This window comes from Coenobita brevimanus, chromosome 90 (genome assembly GCF_032717465.1).
Source record: "Coenobita brevimanus isolate Jiangsu-jjx chromosome 90, ASM3271746v2, whole genome shotgun sequence".
NCBI lineage: Eukaryota > Metazoa > Arthropoda > Malacostraca > Decapoda > Coenobitidae > Coenobita > Coenobita brevimanus.
Window position 1 is genome coordinate 4599412 of NC_137043.1, and position 20992 is coordinate 4620403.

A 20992-nucleotide genomic window follows, 5' to 3' on the forward strand; every position below is an offset into this window, starting at 1 on the left:
TCATACTTTGTGCAGCAGATTGTCCATGATCATCTTCCACGAGGTGGACCACCAAGCAATTGGTCGTTTGGTTAATGGACTGGTATTCTTTACCACACCGCTGGCATTTAATTCCTAAAAAGTGAGAGAGAAATCAGTTCTGGTAGCAGTAAAATATTATTGGTGCATGTATAAATCACCAAACAATGAATCAAGATATTGTATTCTTATATTTAAATATGACAATGGTCTTGCGTTTGAATCTCTATCTCTCTCAAAAAAAAAAATCTTTCATCATGAATATGTAAAAATGTCAACTTGGCAGTTGACACACACACACACACACACACACACACACACACACACACACACACACACACACACACACACACACACACATATAAATATTAAACAAGTACCATACACACAATTCCAATATACTATTGCCATTGTTCTACTGCTTAAATATTTCAACATGACAGAGCCGAACTGCAAGTAAAAACTGAACATATATCATACCTGATAACGGTCTTTGTGTTGCATGGACAGTTCCAGCATGAGAGCAAGCCTGAGCCTCTTCCACAGAATTGTGAAGAGACTGGCACACACTGCACACATATAGCCTGTGATGGGTGAAATGTGTCAATCAGTAAACACCGCCATATGATGCATGCCTGCTTTTGATAATCATTTACAGGCTATACCTGTGATAAAGTTTTTTTTTATTAGAAAGAGACGTTAAAGTGGAAATGTATACTGTAATGAAAACACTGGTAAAGAAATTGGAATAAAAACATCATGAGGAATAACAATTAGGGTAATGCCCCTAAGTTCCATGTACCAGATTCTTTTTAAGTGAGAATGCTAATAAGAATCACTTTTGTGAAATAAATAGTGGTCATAAAGATGTGCAGTACCTTGGTGGCAAGCAACCAAACCTAGATGAATCATGAGAAATTTAGGAATCAAATGGAAAAGTCCATGTGATGGGAAACTAATCCACATGTATACCCTAGTATCTTTGCCTTCCTTTATTCATGGTTTTATACTAACTGAAGTTTTGGAATAAATTTTACACCTAACACATCCTTTCATATATTTTCCCCTCTAATTAAGTTAATCTGATAGTTTCTCATGTGTTTCAAGCTTCTTATGCTCTGCTTTGAAACTGCCCACTATTCCTATTCTAGCCCCATCAAAGGGGGAAAAAGTTAGGAAAGAAAAGCAAAATGGGGCTCTTCCAAAACAGTAATGCACATGAAAAACATGAAGCACACGGCACACCATATGAAAATAGATATCAAGACAAAAAGAAATGAACGTAATACGGCAGCAATATTTCATAGTGCTATTTTGATGCTGAACATTAGGCATCTCCGAGTAAATGCTATAATTACACCACATTATTCATTTTGCAAATATATGTACCATTAATACACAGGGCAAGAATGTGTGTCTTAAAAATTACCAAAGTTTTTGTCTTTCCACTTTTTTTCCAATATAAAATTGGTACCTGTTAAACATAATTTTTTTAAAATGAAACATGAATGGTTGGCATCTGAAGCATTTGAGGAGCAATACTATAAAAAAGGAACCAGGCTAAGGGAAGTTAATGAAAATAAGTTTAAATGCTTCTGGAAGAACTCATGTTTGAAATATTTACCCTGTGAATGCTTCTACCCATCAATGTTTCTGCACTGGACACAATTTGCATTAAAAGACACAGTTTGCCAGTCAAAATCATTATAAAACTGGTGAAGTGTTTAAGTAAAAACAAAGCTAATAATGCAGAATACGCCATAAGCTGATAAAAGCTCTCTTGAACCTTACTTTTTCCTTATGTTTTACCATAGTCTGCGAAGACACAGCTTGCTATCAATCAATCAATCATTTCCTGTGGCACCCTCGGGGATGCATAGGGCCTCGATGAACTCACACCACCACATCGTATCTTGTGCTAACTCCTCAAGATCTCCCCAACACTCATCTCCAGCTTCCCGTCTCATTGTCCTCACCCACGTCTCTTTTGGCCTTCCTCTACCTCTCCTACCAAGTGCCACCCACCCTGGTGTACCTCGTACTATTCCCTGTCTCCTATACACATGTCCTAGCCACTTCCATCGTGAGAATCTAACATATTCATCGACCGGCTGCACTCCCGTTATTTCTCTAATTCTACTATTTGGTATCCTTTCCCACCACTTAACTCCTAATATTCTTCTAAGTGCTTTATTTTCAAACACCAAGAATTTATTTTCCATAGTCACTGTGCTGTACCAAGACTCGTGTCCATAAATTAAGATACTCCTAACCATTTTATAAAGTTTGATTTTTGTATCCACAGAGAAATTGTTATTATTCCAAATATTTTTAAGCATTCCCATTGCCTGATTAGCTTTCTTTAACTTTTCCTCGAATTCAAAGTTCAAAGAACCATCCTTGGCTAAATAAGTACCTAAATATTTAAGCCTATCAACTTGCTTTACAACCATACCTCCAAATACACATTCCTGCGCATTTTCTATATTCATATTGATTATTTCAGTTTTTCCACAATTAATAACCAAACCCACCTTGCGACCTTCACTCACCAAACAGTCCAACACTCTCTGCATCTCTTCTGGCCCATCACAAATCAAAACTATATCATCTGCATAATCTAAATCCAAAAGTTTCCTGTTCTCTCCCCAAAGTATATCTGCACCGGTTTCTGTTCCAACGCGTTTCATAATGTAATCAATGACCAATATAAATAGTAAAGGCGATAGAACACCACCTTGAATTACTCCGAACTTGACTCCAAACGAATCACTCAGACAACCATCAACCATCACTTTACAAAATGTGTCCTCATGCATGTTCATAATGACCCTCACAAACTCCTCTGGTATTCCATAATGTCTCATGATCTTCCCCATAGTCTCTCTCGAAACACTATCAAAAGCCTTTTCAAAATCAACAAAACAAAGACTTAACGGTACTCTCATTTCATTAACTTGCTGCATCAAATGCCTAACTATAAAGATCTGATCATTGCAACCACGTCCCTTTCTAAAACCAGCCTGTTCATCCCTCAGAATACCCTAAACCACCGGCTCCAACCTATTTAACAACACTCTACTGAAAACTTTCAAAGCTATCGGTGACAAAGAGATTCCCCTCCAATTACCATATTCACTAAGGTTTCCCTTCTTCGGAACTTTAACAATTACACCATTCTTCCAAACTGATGGTGGTAACCCCGTCACCCATATCTTATTGAATAGCTTGGTCAAGATCATTATTAATCTATCCCCCTCCACTTTAAACATTTCCGGAAATAAACCATCCTCCCCTGGTGCCTTATTATTCTTTAACTGTTTTACTGCTTTCTCCACTTCTGCAAGCCTCAACTCTCCTGTTTCTATATTTAAATCTTCCTGAGCAGACGGTATATCCTCTTCTGGTGGTATTGGTCTATTAAGAACAGTCTCAAAATGCTCTTTCCATCTGTTTTTAATATCTCCATCTTTGGTCAATAAATTTCCTTCCCTGTCTCTAACTGGTATTTCCTTGCGTTTACCTGCATTACCACTCAGTTCTCTGATCGATTCATATGCTATTCTTTGACTCTGTCCATCATTTTTGTTTATTAAGATTTCAGTCTCTGCAACCTTTTCATCCACACATCTTCTTTTATCTCTCCTAGCTAACCTTCTTACTTCTGAATTCAAACTCCAGTACGCAGCTCTTGCTAATTCAATCTCTCGTTCATCAATGCATTGCATCTCACTCCTCAATTTAGCCTCACCTCTCTTTTTTATCATATCCCACGTTTCCTCTGATATCCATTTCTTTCTCCTGAATCTATGTCTCCTTCCAATCGTACATTCAGCAATCTCATGCAAAACTTTGTTCACATCCTCCCACATCTCATCTACACTTCTCTCCCCCTCTTCCAACGTTTCCAACACCAAAAACCTATTTCTGCATTCTAATCTGAATTCCTCCTTTTATTCTCCTTCCCTTCTAAGCTTAACAATATCGTATCTACCAACACCAGATTTTTCCTTCTTCTGATTTTTAAGTTTAAACCTTATTTTTGCAATGCTGAGTTGATGGTCACTACCAATATCCGCTCACCGTTTAACATGAACATCTAGCAGAGAACTTCTATGCCTCCTACTGATAGCGATGTGATCAATCTGATTTTTATATTTTCCACACGGCGACACCCAAGTTGTCTTGTGTATATTGCAATGCTGAAAGAGTGTGCCCCCGATGACTAAGTCATTTGCTAGACAGAAGCTTCCAAACCTCACTCCGTTTTCACTCATCCTACTACCAACTCCCATCTTACCCATACATTCCTCAAATCCCTCATTTGAACAGCCCATTACTGCATTAAAGTCCCCAACGCAGATCAAAACATCATGTCTAGGTACCCTTCCTACTCCTTCTTGCAACTTTACTTGCTATATCAGAAAGTAATTACTGTTCATATTCTTTCATTGTAGCATTCCAAATTAACCCACATCAATTTTAATTACGTATCACTGGTCTCCATTGTCCTATCCACTGTCCTTCACGGCACTTCTGTTTCATGTGGCTCCTGCTGAGATTTGAGGCCTCTCCAGTGGAAAGCACCGTTTCTCAAGAACCACACGTTGATGAAGTAATATGGAAAATCACACACACTTCAATGAGTTCAACAGGTGGAAGGCTTTCTTCTTCTCTACCGAGTCCGGCTCGACCTCCTTTGCTCTGGGTTTGTTTACAAAATGGAAAGTCAATATCGGTCAAAATACCTCGGGAGGAACATTGACTAATCTTGCCTAGTCATGCTCAAGATTCAATATCGATTTGACTTTTAGTGCTCGCGAAATCGGGTATCAGCATGAAAGTCAATATACGATATCAATATTGGTCAAGATAACTTGACTTTTAATGTCGCGAAAACACGACTCTAATATTATTAGTCTGTGATTACTGACAAGGCAGTTTTTAGGCGGGTGAGAAGGCTGACATTTTGACGGGTTTGGGAGAGGAACTTGTCGGGTTGGCAGTTTCTGACCTGGCAACCGTGGGCAGCTCTGAGGTGTAGTTAGTGGGTGTCAGTGGTGGAGACAACACACTCTTCTTCACGCTCTTCAGGGATTTTCATCTGAAGTTACAGTCTCCAGCAAAAATAGAGCGACCGGCTAGACAAGCAGGTTGGTATATGTGGCACCGCCACACCGCCAGTTCCACCCCTCCCTCCCTCGTTCCCATTCATTCGTCTACCTACCCTCCACCCTCCCCACACCCAAGTGCAAGACTCGCATTGTCTCAACCACTCTTCCATCATCCATTTGTTTTGGGAAATAATAGTTCTGTTATGATAACAAAAACACATTACACAGTGCTTTAATCCACAGTATAGTTGTTAATACACCACAATCTGAACATTGGGTGATATAGTAGTATATTCGTATGACAGTGAGGTCTTTAATCATACAATTTATCATTTGACGGTTGTATCCAGTCAGAGTGTAACATTAAACAGTCGGAAGCTATAAGTAGATGTTTGTAGTGGTCGGTGGTGTGTGTGGGGGGGGGTAGCTGGCCGTCACACATTCTGGTGGGGGCATGTGGAGATGGGCCTGGGGTCGACGGCTCTGCCTGTGTGTGTGTGTGTGTGTGTGTAATTCACCGGGTCGGTCAGGATCACTTGATGGTCGTGATTGTCAGCTTTTACCCTCCCGGAAGGGAGCTGAGAGCTCATATAGTCCGATCTAAGGGCAAGGCTGTGACCTTCACACACGCACACACCCGTCCCCTTGCTCAAGGGGGACAGTAACCACCCACTTCGTCAGTGAAACTTTTCGCAACCTGAGCGAGGCGCGAACTCCCGTCCACCAGTTGGCAAGCGGGAACGTTACCACTGCACCAGCGAGCGGTGTGTGTGTGTGTGTGTGTGTGTGTGTGTGTGTGTGTGTTCCACCAATGCTCATAAACACGTCGTTATTATCACCATGAAGTGTGCATTACAATATTTTCCACTGCGCCATATAATAGTGATATTTAGAGTTTACTGATATGGCAAATAAGCATTTAATGATCGGTACACAGTAAGACCTTATTTCTAAACGTTATTCAGTCAGATATGCAGTGCAATAGCAGATTATAATACATTGGTTTAAACATAGCCTTTAACTCTGCAGGGTAAGTCAGGCTAAAACATAAGATCTCTAGTAAAATATTCACTATTGTCACTATACCACATGTTATTGTAGGGCAACTGGAACAGGCCGATAGCAAAGATGGTGGGTGGTTCTACTCGGTGTTGACAGGGTTACCTTGTCACTCCCCCAGTTACCCACGACATTCCATTAAATCCAATGTCTGACCCATTGTTTCATATCGTTTTTAAATGCGTTCTTAAATGTACCGGTAGTCAGTTAGTCTTCCTTATTAAATATTTGCATATCCAAAACCGTTTGTCCATTTTAACATCCTTCCCTCTCTGTGGCCATTGACATTTGGGTTGATGATAGTTAATGGGAAAAACCATGGCCACACAGAGATAGAGGAAAGTAGTACAGACATGGGACATAAGTTGAGCAAATAATCATAAGATTAACCTGACCGCTACGTCTATTACGTTGCTATTAGCAACACTGACCGGTGTGAACTTGAACCCGTCACACCTTTGCTGGAAACGTTCTCACTGAAAACGAATAAACTGAAATATCTGTTGTATGGCACGATAATGTTGATTAGCGTAAGCTGCAATCGAGACAAGTTTGTTCGATTACTATGCGGATCATCCATTCGACCCATTTACTTACTGGTTACCCTTTCTGAAATACGTCATGTTATAAACGTGTGAATCGCAAATTACAGCCTATTGCAGTTATAACTATATAAGGCAAGGTTATATTCCTGATATTGTTATCAGGTGGTGGCGGGTCTCTTGCTGGAGTGAGTGGCGATAAGTGGCTGAGGCAAGGGGTGGAGGGGGTTGGTTGTATGCAGCGCTGGATTAACCATGCTGTTGCCTGGTAGGCAATGCAGACGGTTGGCCTGCAACATAGATTTTTTTTTTTTTTCCGTTATTTCCAGTGAAATGTTGGCACGACCTATAACGGCCTTTTTTGATGGCCTGATGGGTGATGGCACGTATTTGGACGTCCAAAGCATATATTTAATCTGCTCTGGAAGTCTGGATGCACTGTGGCAGGCTGTGGCCTGGCAGGCAGTTGCCCATTTTGCCTATACATGGTAATCCGACCCTGGCTGTATGGTGTGTGCAGGGTCAGCACGCCACGCGGCTCACTCTACTGTTGGCTGTCCTGTGTATGAAACTGACCTTGATACTTATAATACTGTCAGCAGCAATGAATGGCGTTAAAATATTGACTGACCTTTGGTAATGCTGGCAACCACGCCTTGGCCTCGGCTTAACCACTAGACAAGCTGTCATCAAGTTTCTGATGCCCAAAGTTATCCGATATCATGTATTAAGATATCAATAACCAAGATAATATTGATCATGTGTTTTACTTATCAGCAACACTTTGCCATTATCACACATTGGGTATTAGTAGTAACTAATGGTATTGACCTATAATAGAGTTTGTAATATAACAGTGATTACGTCGAGTAAGGGAAGGGGCACACCACCGGCCACTACAAACATCTACTTATAGCTTCCGACAGTTTAATGTTACACACTAACTGGATACAACCGTCAAAATGATAATTTGTATGATTAAAGACCTCATTATCATACGAATATACTACTATATCACCCTATGTTCGGATCGTGGTGTATAAATAACTATACTATGGATTAAAGCACTGTTTAATGTGTTTTTATCATAGAAAAACCATTATTTCCCAAGACAAATGGATGATGGAATAGTGGTTGTGACAATGCGAGTCTTGCATTTGGATGTGGGGAGGGTTGAGGGTAGACGAATGAATCAGAACGAGGGAGGGGGGGGTGGAACTGGGGGTACGGTGGTGCCACAAATGCCAACCTACTCGTCAAGCTGGTCGCTTAAATTTTGCTGGAGACTGAACATGCCTAGGGAGAGAAAGAGAGAGAGAGAGAGAGAGAGAGAGAGAGAGAGAGAGAGAGAGAGAGAGAGAGAGAGAGAGAGAGAGAGAGAGAGAGAGAGAGAGAGAGAGAGAGAGAGAGAGAGAGAGAGAGAGAGAGAGAGAGAGAGAGAGAGAGAGAGAGAGAGAGAGAGAGAGAGAGAGAGAGAGAGAGAGAGAGAGAGAGAGATTTTTTTAACAGTACATATTACATGTTCGAGATGGAAGGGGAGGGGGAGACAGAGGATGAGATGAAGAAAAGGAGTGAGGGAGATGGGGTGAGTTGGAGAGAGTGCAGCCTGATGGTAAAGGTCAGAGTGATATTGATAGATAGATAGATAGATGGACAGATAGGTAGATAGAGGTAGGTATTTTTCGGTGGGTAAAAGTGGAAAATATGAGAGGTGAAATATTATGTGAACTTAAGTATTTATAACAGATGATAAGAAGTCTCTCTCAACTTAAGAATATTAGCCAGCAAAGGAAAGTGAGAAGCAGAAGTGAGATATTAGGGCTTATCCACTCGTGTGGTGGAACAAGTGCTGACAACATCAAAACAATAACGAACAAACTGCAAACATACCCGGAACAGCAGCGTCCAGAGGCGAACTTTCGTATCTCTGGCCAGAGAAACATGCCAAGCCTCTCTCAGCCTAAGAATATTAGCCAGCAGGAAGAAGTAGGGGGAGACCGAGGATGAGATCGACTGATGAAGTGGAGAGGTATAAGGGAGAGAAGGGGTGTAAGTTCGGGGGATGGCAGCGAAATGGCAGGGGACGGGGCGACATGGAGGTGATTTATTTGTGGCCACCCCTTACGGGATTAAGGCATCTGGCTATAGACAGACAGATAGGAAGAAGAGAAGAAGAAGAGGTAGAATATTAAATGATCCGTTGCTCCCGTTTGTGCATGCAGTTCGCGAGCAAGACACGGCACCACCTCCTCACCGTGGCTTCCTGTGTACAAACGTATTACATATACCGGAACAATATCATCTTTACCGACATCAGCGAAACTACCGCGCGGGAAATCGGCGAGAGTGGCGCTATTTCGTACAGGTGAGATTACGTCACTTCAGGTATTACACATTCGATAATGGCAAGGCGAGGGTCCTACGCGTGGTGTCACTGCGTGAGATGGAGCCAGAACTCACCCTCCTCTGCATTTCGGCGTGAGGAGATCCCCAGTCTTACCCTGGCGTGGCCCTGTGTACTTACTATGGGGGCGCCGTTCCCTACGCGGTGTATGAACTGTACTTTACATGTAGGAGGGACCCAAAGAAGAAGGTGCTGTAGTGAATGGAGGTGAGGCGCGGTGATTATAGTTTCAATACTCATATATATAGATAAATAGATATATAAATAGATAGATAAATAAACACGGAGGTAGATAGATAGATAGAGAGGTATGTAAGTAGTTGAATCTATCTATCTATTGCCAGACGCCTCAATCCCGTTTGGGGTGGCCACAAACAAATCGCCTCCAAGTCGCCCTGTCCCCCGCCATTTCACTGCCCTGCTCCCAACTCACACCCCCCTCTCTCATATACCTCTCCACCCCATCCCTCCATCTCATCCTCGGCCTCCCCCTCCCTCTTCCCCCCTCCACCTCACTCACATACACTCTCTTCGTCAGTCTTTCACCCTCCATCCTCTCCACATGGCCAAACCACCTCAGTGTGTTCCTCATAACGGTTCCTATCACATCCATATCAACACCACAACGCTAATTTATATCCTCATTCGTCAGCCTGTCTCTCCATGTGACTCCACAGGCTCCTCTTAAAAAACTCATTTCCACTGCTCTCACTCTTGACTTGTGTCCTTCCAACAACGTCCAAGCTTCACTTCCGTACGTTAGAGTTGGTATCACAATACTGTCATGTAGTAACTTTTTCACTTCCATGCTCACTTCCCTGTTTGTTATCACTGCTTTCAAAGAACCAGCAACCTTTCTTCCCTGCTGTACCCTTTCAAGCACTTCACCCTCCAAACCTCCATCCTTACTCATCACACTACCCAAATACTTAAACGTACTCACATTTTCCATTTCCTCACCATCCAACCTCGCTGTACATTCACTGACTTCACCTCTCTCAAAGACCATCACTTTACTCTTCCCTACATTCACCTTTAGATTCCGTTTCTTACACACTCTTTCAAACTCATCCACCAAGCCTTGCAGCTCCCCTTCGTCTTCACTCAACAACACAGTATCATCTGCAAACAACAGTACAGGGAGTTTCCAAACACTATCCTCTCTCACCAGGGCCACTCCAACATCCACTACTCTACCCTGTACCTCTTTTATTACCCCATCCATGTACAGATTGAACAACCATGGAGACATGATACATCCCTGTTTCAAAACAACTTTCAAAGAGAAAAATTCACTTAGTTCACCATCCATACGCACTGCAGCCTTTGCACCTTCGTACATGCTCTTCACAGCATTCAACAACTTCCCATCTACTCCATATATTCTTAACACTTTCCACAATCCTTGTCTATCCACCCTGTCATATGCTTTCTCCAAATCCTTGAAAGCCGCATACAACTTCTTTCCCTTCTCTAGAAAGTTTTCCACTAAAGATCTGAGAATGAATATCTGATCTACACAACCTCTTCCCTTCCTAAAGCCTCCCTGTTCTTCTCCAACTAATTTCTCTGTTCTTTCTCTAACTCTGTCAATAAGTATCCTACCATACACTTTTCCTATTGTACTAAGAAGACATATGCCCCTATGATTACCACACAATTCTTTTTCCCGTTTTCCTTTGTACAAGGGAATAATTATACCTGACTTCAATCCTCCGGGTCTCTACCTTCCTCCCAGGCCAATCTGCACATCTTCCACATCAAATTCTACTACTATCTCTCCCCCATGCTTCAGCATTTCACCACACACTCCATCAATTCCTACCACTTTACCTGTTAATTACAACCCCTTTTCCGGAAGCCAATTAATGATTCACCTCAGCACACCTTCACCGATGGGCGGATGGTGGGGGAGAGGTGGGTGTACTGTAGATGGGGTGGAGTGCGGTGTGGACGGGTGTGTGGGTGGAGGGTGGTGGGTAGGATATGGATGGGTGTGTGGGTGAAGGGGTGGTGGGGTGGATGTGGATGGGCATGTGGGAGTAGGGGTGGTGGTTGAGATGTGGTTGGGGTGGAGTGTTGTATGGATAGATGTGGTGTGGTTACGTGGACAGGCAGTGTGGAAAGAAGTAACGCAATTTGTTCCATTACTGAACATATGGTCCATCCCCCTCCCCCCTCTCTTTCTCTCTCTCTCTCTCTCTCTCTCTCTCTCTCTCTCACACACACACACACACACACACACACACACACACACACGCAAACCACCTGTAACCACACACTACCACAGTCGACAAATTCCTCTATGTAACCTTCCCTGTGTTATCTTTTTATAAATTTCGGTCCGAATTACCGTAAAAATAAGAGGCTTCGTAACTCGTTTTCAATTGCGTTTTATTCTGAGACTGGTTTAATGGTCCTGGTTTCTTCTCTCACGATGTGTAGATTTGTCAAGATGGTCTCGACGACGATGACGACGACGACGATGATGATGATGATGATGATGGGAGTGAATGAGGAAGTGTACTTCAGGGGCGACAGTCCTATAACACCCATTATCAAGGATTTCGACTGGGAGAGGGTGAGTGATGATGATGATGATGATGGCAGTACCTACCTACGTCTTAGCTTTCTTCAGTACTTACCTGCCTACGTCTTCTTCAATACTTGGGAAGATGATTCGAGCAGGAGAGGTATTTCGTTGGGTACCAAGAGGTGGGACGGTGCTGGAGTGGGACGTATATCAAGAACTACAAAACGGGCAATATATCTACCAGGGTCGATTTTTGGGACATTTTGTAAGCAGGTGTGTATAAGTAGGTAAGTGTGTGTGTGTGTGTGTGTGTGTGTGTGTGTGTGTGTGTGTGTGTGTGTGTGTGTGTGTGTGTGTGTGTGTGTGTGTGTGTGTGTGTGTGTGTGTGTGTGTGTGTGTGTGTGTGTGTGTGTGTGTGTGTGCGCGCGAAGCAAAAACAGACATAATCCTCCCAAATAATATATGAACCAAACTTTCTCATTTTCATTCGTGTGTGTGTGTGTGTGTGTGTGTGTGTGTGTGTGTGTGTGTGTGTGTGTATGTGTGTTTACGTGTGTGCGTGTGCGTGTAAATGAAAAAGATAACTCCAAACCCTCATCCTCCCAGCCTGAACCGCCCTACAGTCCTTACCGCAGTCGTGACTGCTAAGAGGCCCTACTCTGCCCCCCAACTTCCTGACTTACACCATTCCCGGAATGCCTGTTTTTGAGGACCACTATCAAGTAGTAGCCACCAATTACGACTCGTGGACACTCGAGTATGCCTGTGTCCCCAAACCCATCGGACATACTAGTGAGTCTATTCGTTAATCTTGCTTTGTTTATTTTTTATAGTTATTGACGTGGGTGCTATTCGATTACTTGGACTAATATTCACTTCACTCCATCTTGAATGCTGAGTTGTTGCAATGGAGTTTTACTAAAATGCTATGCTTGTCACGAAGAAGTGCCATACGGTGTTGTCATAGAATTGCCGTCTTCCGTCACCGACCTACGTGAAATAAGCTGAAGGTCGAAAATCTGGGCCAAGTTACATTGAAACGCGTATAGTGAGTTGGGTACAGTAAGCTATGGGAGGGAAGAGAAGGAGAAATAGGGAGAGGATGTGAAAAAGGAAGGAATGGGAAGAGAAGGGTAAGGGAAGGCAGGAAAGAGGAAATGGCAGGGTACGGTAGGGTAATGGTTGAATTGATGTTTGTGTTTAAGGGAAGGATAGGTGAGAAGATTGGATAGGGTAGGATAGGGTAGGGGATGGAAAGCAAGGGTTGAGTAGGCCAGTGTAAGGCAGGATAGGGGTAGGCTAGGGTAGGGTAGGCTAAGTTAGACTATTGTAGGAGAGAGCAGAGAATGGTTGTTAGGGCAGAAGAGAAACAATACCCAAACTTAACTAAATCAAACTCAGTCTGCCTAAACCAAACCAAACCAACCCAATCTGACCTAACCTAACCTCATCTCAACAGGAATAGTTTGGATTCTGACCCGGAGCCCCCACCCCCCCTACCACGTCACCGGGGAGGCGAAAACCACCCTTATCTCCTTGGACATAGATGTCAAATTCTTGGAGAGACAGGATACATCTTGTTATAAGCATTACTGTGTGTGTGTGTGTGTGTGTGTGTGTGTGTGTGTGTGTGTGTGTGTGTGTGTGTGTGTGTGTGTGTGTGTGTGTGTGTGCCCAGAGGGGAGTTTTTGCCGTCCATCCTCTTTTGTTGATCTTGTCCTTCAGTAAATCCACTTTACTGTTTTTACTTTACCTGTGTTTATCTCACCTGTGCAACTAGTGAGGCAATTAAAGGTTCTCCACACCTGAGCTACGATAGATAAATTTAGAGCTGATACATCTGTTTGTTTGTTTGGCTGAGTTAGGGTGATTGTCGTTACTTTTGTTAGGGTTTTGTTGTTGCTTTTGTTTTTGTTGTTTGTTTATTTTTTTGGCACTGCTTAGGACTAGATTTAGAATTGGACTGGCATACAAAGATGCACATTCACATGCACATGCACATTCACACATACACATATCCACATACATACACACATGCACATCCACACATACAGACATGTAAATACACTCAAATACACATATGCACATACACAAACATACGCACATACACACGTAGAAACATGCACATACACATGCTTAAAAATAAACACATATACATCTACAGTAGTACACATAGAGTACATACACACAAACACACATACACGTTTATATTTACATAGACATTCACTCATACACACAGACAGGCACACGGTGCTTACATAAATACACATACTTAAGCACATACACATGAAAGCATAGCACTACACATAAACAAATGCACACACATAGGCTACAGGGACACATTCATACACATATAAATAAATACGTACAGACACATGCTCATACATACGTACACACACACATACATGCACATACATACACATAACTATACATGCATTTACATACACATACATACATATACACCTGCGTAAGTACACATACATACGTACATACACATACATACATAAATACATTATACATACATACATACATTCAGAAAATTTGTTGAAAACGGATTCGAAACTTGAGAAAACTTGTTCTTTATGAGAAACTAAGATAAATTTTGAAAAGTAAATGTCTACTCCTATTTATCTATTTATTTATTTATTTTTTATTTATTTATTTATTGGATTGTTATTTTTCATCTTTTTACGTATATTATTTTCTTCATCCTACTTCATCTCATCCTTAGGCGAAAAACATGATGATGAAGAGGATGATGATGATGATGATGATGAGGAGGAGGAGAAGGGGAATGATGATGATAATGATGATGATGATGATGAAAATGTGGAGGAGGAGAATGGGGATGATGATGACGATGGTGATTATGATGATGATGAAGAAAAGGGTGATGATAATGATGATGGTGATGATAGTAATGATGATGATGATGAGGGTGATGATGATGATAATGATAGTAATGATATGCCTTTGGGTTAACTCGGAGGGAGAGTGGTAGACAGGACGAATCGTACCTCATGCTGGAGAAGTGTGCGTGGAGAAGTGTTAGTCCGCGAGAAGAGGTATGTATGTGGCAAGCGTAGTAGTAGTAGTAGTAGTAGTAGTAGTAGTAGTAGCAGTGGTAGTAGTGATGCTGGTAGGCGTAGTAGTGGTGGTGATGACGGTGGTGGTGGTAGTATGGTCTGACAAATCTAAACTGGCGGCTAGGGTGTGGCGCGACCCTCTGTCCAGTGATGCTATGTTTCCCAAACCCGCGATGTGAAACGGCTGTTATATATGTAAAAGGCAGCACAAATAAGATAAACACATACTAGTACAATGTTAACGTATGTATTATAATATATGAAAGTACAGTAAACTTTTTATGGATAAAATATTTATACGGCAATACAGAAACGTGGCATAAATATTTTACAGTGTTACTAAAAAAAAAAAAAGTAGTCACTTTTACTGGCTTGCACCGTATTTCTTGGGTGGATAATAATGTCACAATTATGATTTAAGGTTCAGGAATATAAGTAAATATATGAAAATTTCGTAGTAAAAAAAATAAATTTTAAAAATTTCCCTGAGCGGCAACACTCACACTGACCCAGTCTAACCCGGCCAGAGCGACTTGTTTCACTTTCCTTTGTGTCCTTGACTTGTCAGGATGGCATCTCACCCAGCCCCCAATAATAAATATTTTTAAAAATAATTAGATATGATGAAAAATAAAGAAATGAAAGCATAAGTTTATAAGTAACTCATAAAAGAAACAAAATTCCCCAGGGTGACGCACATCTCCCCCATGGAGAGAGAGTGAGAGAGAGAGAGCAAATTTAGTCTTCTGAGTCTGTTTTCATATGAAAAGTTCCGAGTATCATGTATCATTTCTGTCATTTTTCTTTGTGTGTTTTCAGACGAGCTTATATCCATCGCTACATGTGGCTACTACAGTGCTATGTCCATCATTGATGTGCAGTACTGTTAGCACCAGAGTCATAATGACCACCCTGTTCCTCTCATACATTTGCCTCTTTGTCTGAAGCCCTCACACCCTTTACCAAGCCTGCCTAACCCAGCCCTGCTCCACTAATTACTAACTACGCAAAGCTCTCCCTTTGCCTCATCTGCCGCTCCATACTTTCTATATTATCCTTCTCTCTCTCTCTCTCTCTCTCTCTCTCTCTCTCTCTCTCTCTCTCTCTCTCTCGCTCGCTCGCTCGCTCGCTCTTTAATCTAGATCAAAGTCCATTGTCTCCACTCATCCTGTTATCCCCCTACCCCTCCCCGGAGAAAAACTGCGACCTCCTTGTAAATGTTAAACAGGCACGGCCGTCTGACCCTCTCTCACTTGACCCCGCTACTCCCTGTTCCGACTTTCCGACCGCCACCTACTACTACTACTACTACTAATACTACCAACACACACACACACACACACACACACACACACACACACACACACACACACACACACACACACACACATACACACACACCTCCACGGGTTATTAATAGAGAAGAATGAGAATAACTGGCTCTCACCACTCCCAAGACTGATGGAGGAGAGGTGTGTGTGTGTGTGTGTGTGTGTGTGTGTGTGTGTGTGTGTGTGTGTGTGTGTGTGTGTGTGTGTTATTTTACTATCTGCGCTTTTTGGGCGCGTTTTCGGGATGGATTGGGCACTCAGAATCACCCACCGACCTGGCACTGGAGTTGCCAGCTTGGCGGATTTTCCGCCAGATTGGGCGATATCAAATTGAGGCTGGCGGGATAAATTTAACATTGGCGGTTAGGCGGTTTTTGGGCTAGTTGATATCTTAACTGGCGGGTTTGGGGCGGCTTCAGTTCGAGAGGGTATTTGCTAAATTAACCTTACTGTAACTCTTGTCACTTAGCAAAAACAATTGTGACCGGAGATATCAAGATCGAAGGGAGGTGGTGGTGGGTGGAAATGACGAAACAATTAGCACCCGGCCCAGCCCTCCCTCGGGATATGATTCCCCTAATCCACACTCAAACACAGGTCACGGGGCCTGACGGCCATGTATGCCGTGGTGGTAAAATAAGAGGCAACATTTCAATTTTAGTCAGGGAGCAGTGAAGGGAGGTTTGCTGGATAGTGGAACTGGGAAGACAATGGGCAAATATGCAAAGTATAACAGAAAATACAATAAACGCTGTGAAAAAGAGAATGGATTACGATGACGGCTTGTCTGTCCCAGGTGATGAGACAAATGCATTTTGCAAATTTATTATATGACTAATGTGAGGCTAATGTATGAAGTTTGTATAATATATAACTATTTTTCAAGTCATTTGTTGCTCACCTGTAAACCTAACCTTATTATGGTCCTTTCACCGCAAGAAGTCCGTTCAGGGTGGGGACCCAACTGGTGAATCACCTCTAGCGATCCTGCCAAATCAACCGTAGTACATGCCTCTCTCTTATTTCACATCTATGTGCTATTTGAAATCGTATTTTATATTCTGTATATAGTAAAAGAAGCTGTATAGTACACTGAGTATCACTTTTTAGAATTATAACAACGACTTGAATGAATTGTATGACACGTGGCAGTGCTTTTTTCCCATGTTGCCACACCGAGGTCGGCGAGGGACAGGGTCAGAGAGATTAGGCCTACAGGGGAAACCTCTTAAAAATAAAACGCGCCTAGACTTTTACCTCATAGGTGGTGTGGAAAAAAAGTTGAAAATAAATAAGAAATATATATATATATATATATATATATATATATATATATATAGAGAGAGAGAGAGAGAGAGAGAGAAACAGGTGGGATGGGGGTAGGTCAGAGTGATAATCCGATAATTGGTGGTCAAATTGGCAACGTCGCACTCGGGGGAATTCCAACTTCTGCCACACCCTGAACGGACTTCTTGCTGCGAAAGGACCATAGTCTGTGATTACTGACAAGGCGGTTTCTGGGCGGGTGAGAACACTGACATTTTCACGGGTTTGGTGACAGGAACTCGGCGAGTTGGCAGTTTCTGACGTGGCAACCCTGGACAGCACTGAGGTGTAGTTAGTGGGTGTCAATGGTGGAGACAACACACTCTTCTTCACGCTCTTCAGGGATTTTCATCTGAAGGTAAGGCCTAGAGAGAGAGAGAGAGAGAGAGAGAGAGAGAGAGAGAGAGAGAGAGAGAGAGAGAGAGAGAGAAATTTTAATAGTACATAATTATTATAAGTTCGAGATGGAGGGGGAGGGGGAGACTGAGGATGATATGGAGAGAAGGCGTTAGGGAGGTGGGGAGAGTTGGAGAGAGTGCAGCCTGATGGTGAAGGATAGAGTGACATTGATAGATAGATAGATAGATAGATGGACAAATAGATAGAGGTAGGTATTTTTAGGTGGGTAAAAGTGGAAAATATGAGAGGTGAAATATTAGGTGAACTTAAGTATTTATAACAGATCATAAGAAGTCTCTCTCAACTTAAGAATATTAGCCAGCAAAGGAAAGTGAGAAGCAAAAGTGAGATATAATGGCTTGTCCACTCGTGTGCTGGAACAGGTGCTGACAACATCAAAATAATAACGAACAAGCTGCAAACATACCCGGAACAGCAGCGTCCAGAGGCGAACTTTCGTATCTATGGCCAGAGAAACATGCCAAGCCTTTTTCAGCCTAAGAATATTAGCCAGCAGGAAGAGGGAGGGGGAGACCGAGGATGATATCGACTGCTGAAGTGGAGAGCTATAAGGGAGAGAAGGGGTGTAATTTTGGGGGATGGAAGCGAAATGGCAGGGGACAGGGCGACATTGAGGCGATTTATTTGTTGCCTCCCCTTACGGGATTAAGGCGTCTGGCTATAGATAGACAGATAGGAAGAAGAGAAGAAGAAGAGGGAGAATATTAAATAAGAACATAAGAAGAGAGGATAACTGCAGTAGGCCGGTTGGCCCATGCTAGGCAGCTCCTAGAAGAGTAACTAAAGTACTAGAATGAGATAAGGATAGCAAAGAAGAAGCCTCTCCCCCGCCCTCCAAACCCTCCAGCCGAAGCCGGCAGGAAAAAGTCAGAAAGGATATCACGCAGTATAGAAAAACTGGCGTGAACATTTTACAGGAAAGTGTGATAGGAGAATAGAGACTATCACAGTGTAACCTGAAAAGGAAAAATTATGAATTAGTATTGGTTATAAGATTTTCTTTTTTTTTTCTATGTAAACCCCTTATTAGTCATATGCTTATCTAGCCGATGCTTGAAACTCTCAATGGAGGAGGCAGCAACTACTTTACTAGGTAGCTTATTCCATTCGTCTACTACTCTGTTACCAAACCAATTTCTACCTATTTCCTTACTGAAACTGAAGTTTTCTAGTTTGCAACCATTATTTCTAGTTCTATCCTGTATGCTCACTTTAAGTCCCTTGCTGATTGCTCCCGTTTGTGCATGCAGTTCGCGAGCAAGACACGACACCACCTCGTCATCGTGGCTCCCTGTGTACAAACGTATTACATATACCGGAACAATATCATCTTTACCGACATCAGCGAAACTACCGCGCGGGAAATCGGCGAAAGTGGTGCTATTTCGTATAGGTGGGATTACGTCACTTTAGGTATGACACTTTCGATAATGGCAAGGCGATGGTTCCAAGTGTGGAGGAACTGCGTGAGATGGAGCCAGGCGTCACTCTCCCCTGCATTTCGGCGTGAGGAGATCCCTAGTCTTACCCTGGGGTGGCCCTGTGTATTTACAACATAAGAACATAAGAAGAGAGGATAACTGCAGTAGGCCGGTTGGCCCATGCTAGGCAGCTCCTAGAAGAGTAACTGAACTACTAGAATGAGATAAGGACAGCAAAGAAGAAGGCTCTCCCCCGCCCTCCAAACCCTCCAGCCGAAGCCGGCAGGAAAAAGTCAGAAAGAACACCACGCAGTATAGAAAAACTGGCGTGGACATTTTACAGGAAAGTGTGAAAGGAGAATAGAGACTATCATAGTGTAACCTGAAAAGAAAATTTATTTTTGAATTAGTATTGGTTATAAGATTTTCTTCATTCTATATCCACCCCTTATTTGTCATATGCTTATCTAGCCTATGCTTGAAACTCTCAATGGAAGAGGCAGCAACTACTTTACTAGGTAGCTTATTCCATTCGTCTACTACTCTATTACCAAACCAATTTCTACCGATTTCCTTACTGAAACGGAATTTTTCTAGTTTGAAACCATTATTTCTAGTTCTATCCTATATGCTCACTTTAAGTACCTTGCTAATATCTCCCTTATTTATACCATTCATCCACTTAAACACCTCAATTAAGTCTCCCCTTACTCTACGCCTCTCTAGCGAATGCAGACTTAGTCTTTTCAGTCTGTCTTCATATGACAGGTTCTGGACGTCATGTATCATTTTAGTCATTCTTCTCTGTACATTTTCTAACGAATTAATATCCATTCTATAGTAAGGACACCAGAATTGTACTGCGTAGTCTAAATGTGGCCTTACTAATGCTAGATAAAGTTTTAGTATTACTTTAGATGATCTATTGCTCACGCTTCTCGAAATAAATCCTAGGACCCTATTTGCTTTATTTCTCGCATTAATGCACTGTTGCCTAGGTTTAAGGTCGTTACTAATCATAACTCCTAGATCTCTCTCGCATTCCGATTTGCTAATTTCTTTGTTATCTAAGCTGTATTTAGTATCTCCAATGGTCTTGCCTACGTTAAGTACTTTACATTTTTCAACGTTAAATTCCATTTGCCAAGTTTTAGACCATTTGGACAATGTATCGAGGTCTTTCTGTAAGTTATGGCAATCGTCAGTCGAGTTAATGATACGCCCTATTTTTGTATCGTCGGCAAATTTGCTGATGCTGCTATTGACTCCTAAGTCTAGATCATTTATATATATGATAAATAATAAGGGACCGAGTACTGAACCCTGTGGTACACCGCTAGTTACTAATCCCCAGTCCGACTTAGTTCCATTTATTAATACTCTCTGCTTTCGTCCTTTCAGCCAGGATTCTATCCATTTTAAGATATCGCCGTCTATACCGTGTGCTCGAACCTTTCTAACTAACCTTTCGTGTGGGACCCTATCAAAAGCTTTACTAAAGTCCAGATAAATAACATCGTAAGCTTTATCGCTATCTACTGCCTCATAGACCTCCGAGTAGAATGACAAAAAATTTGTGAGGCAGGATCGTCCTTGCCTGAATCCGTGCTGACTTTCGTTTATAAGATTAAATCTTTCTAAGTGCTCTCCAATCTTATTTGCCAAAATTGACTCTAACATTTTTCCTACTATTGACGTTAGACTTATCGGACGATAATTCGACGCAGCTGATTTATCA

The 20992-nt window shown here is 42.1% G+C and overlaps 1 pseudogene; it reads left to right on the plus strand.

Annotated features, from left to right (window-relative positions):
- The first annotated feature begins 11607 nt into the window (after positions 1–11607).
- Positions 11608–15646, plus strand: LOC145411553 (apolipoprotein D-like; annotated as a pseudogene).
- The last annotated feature ends 5346 nt before the right edge of the window (positions 15647–20992 follow it).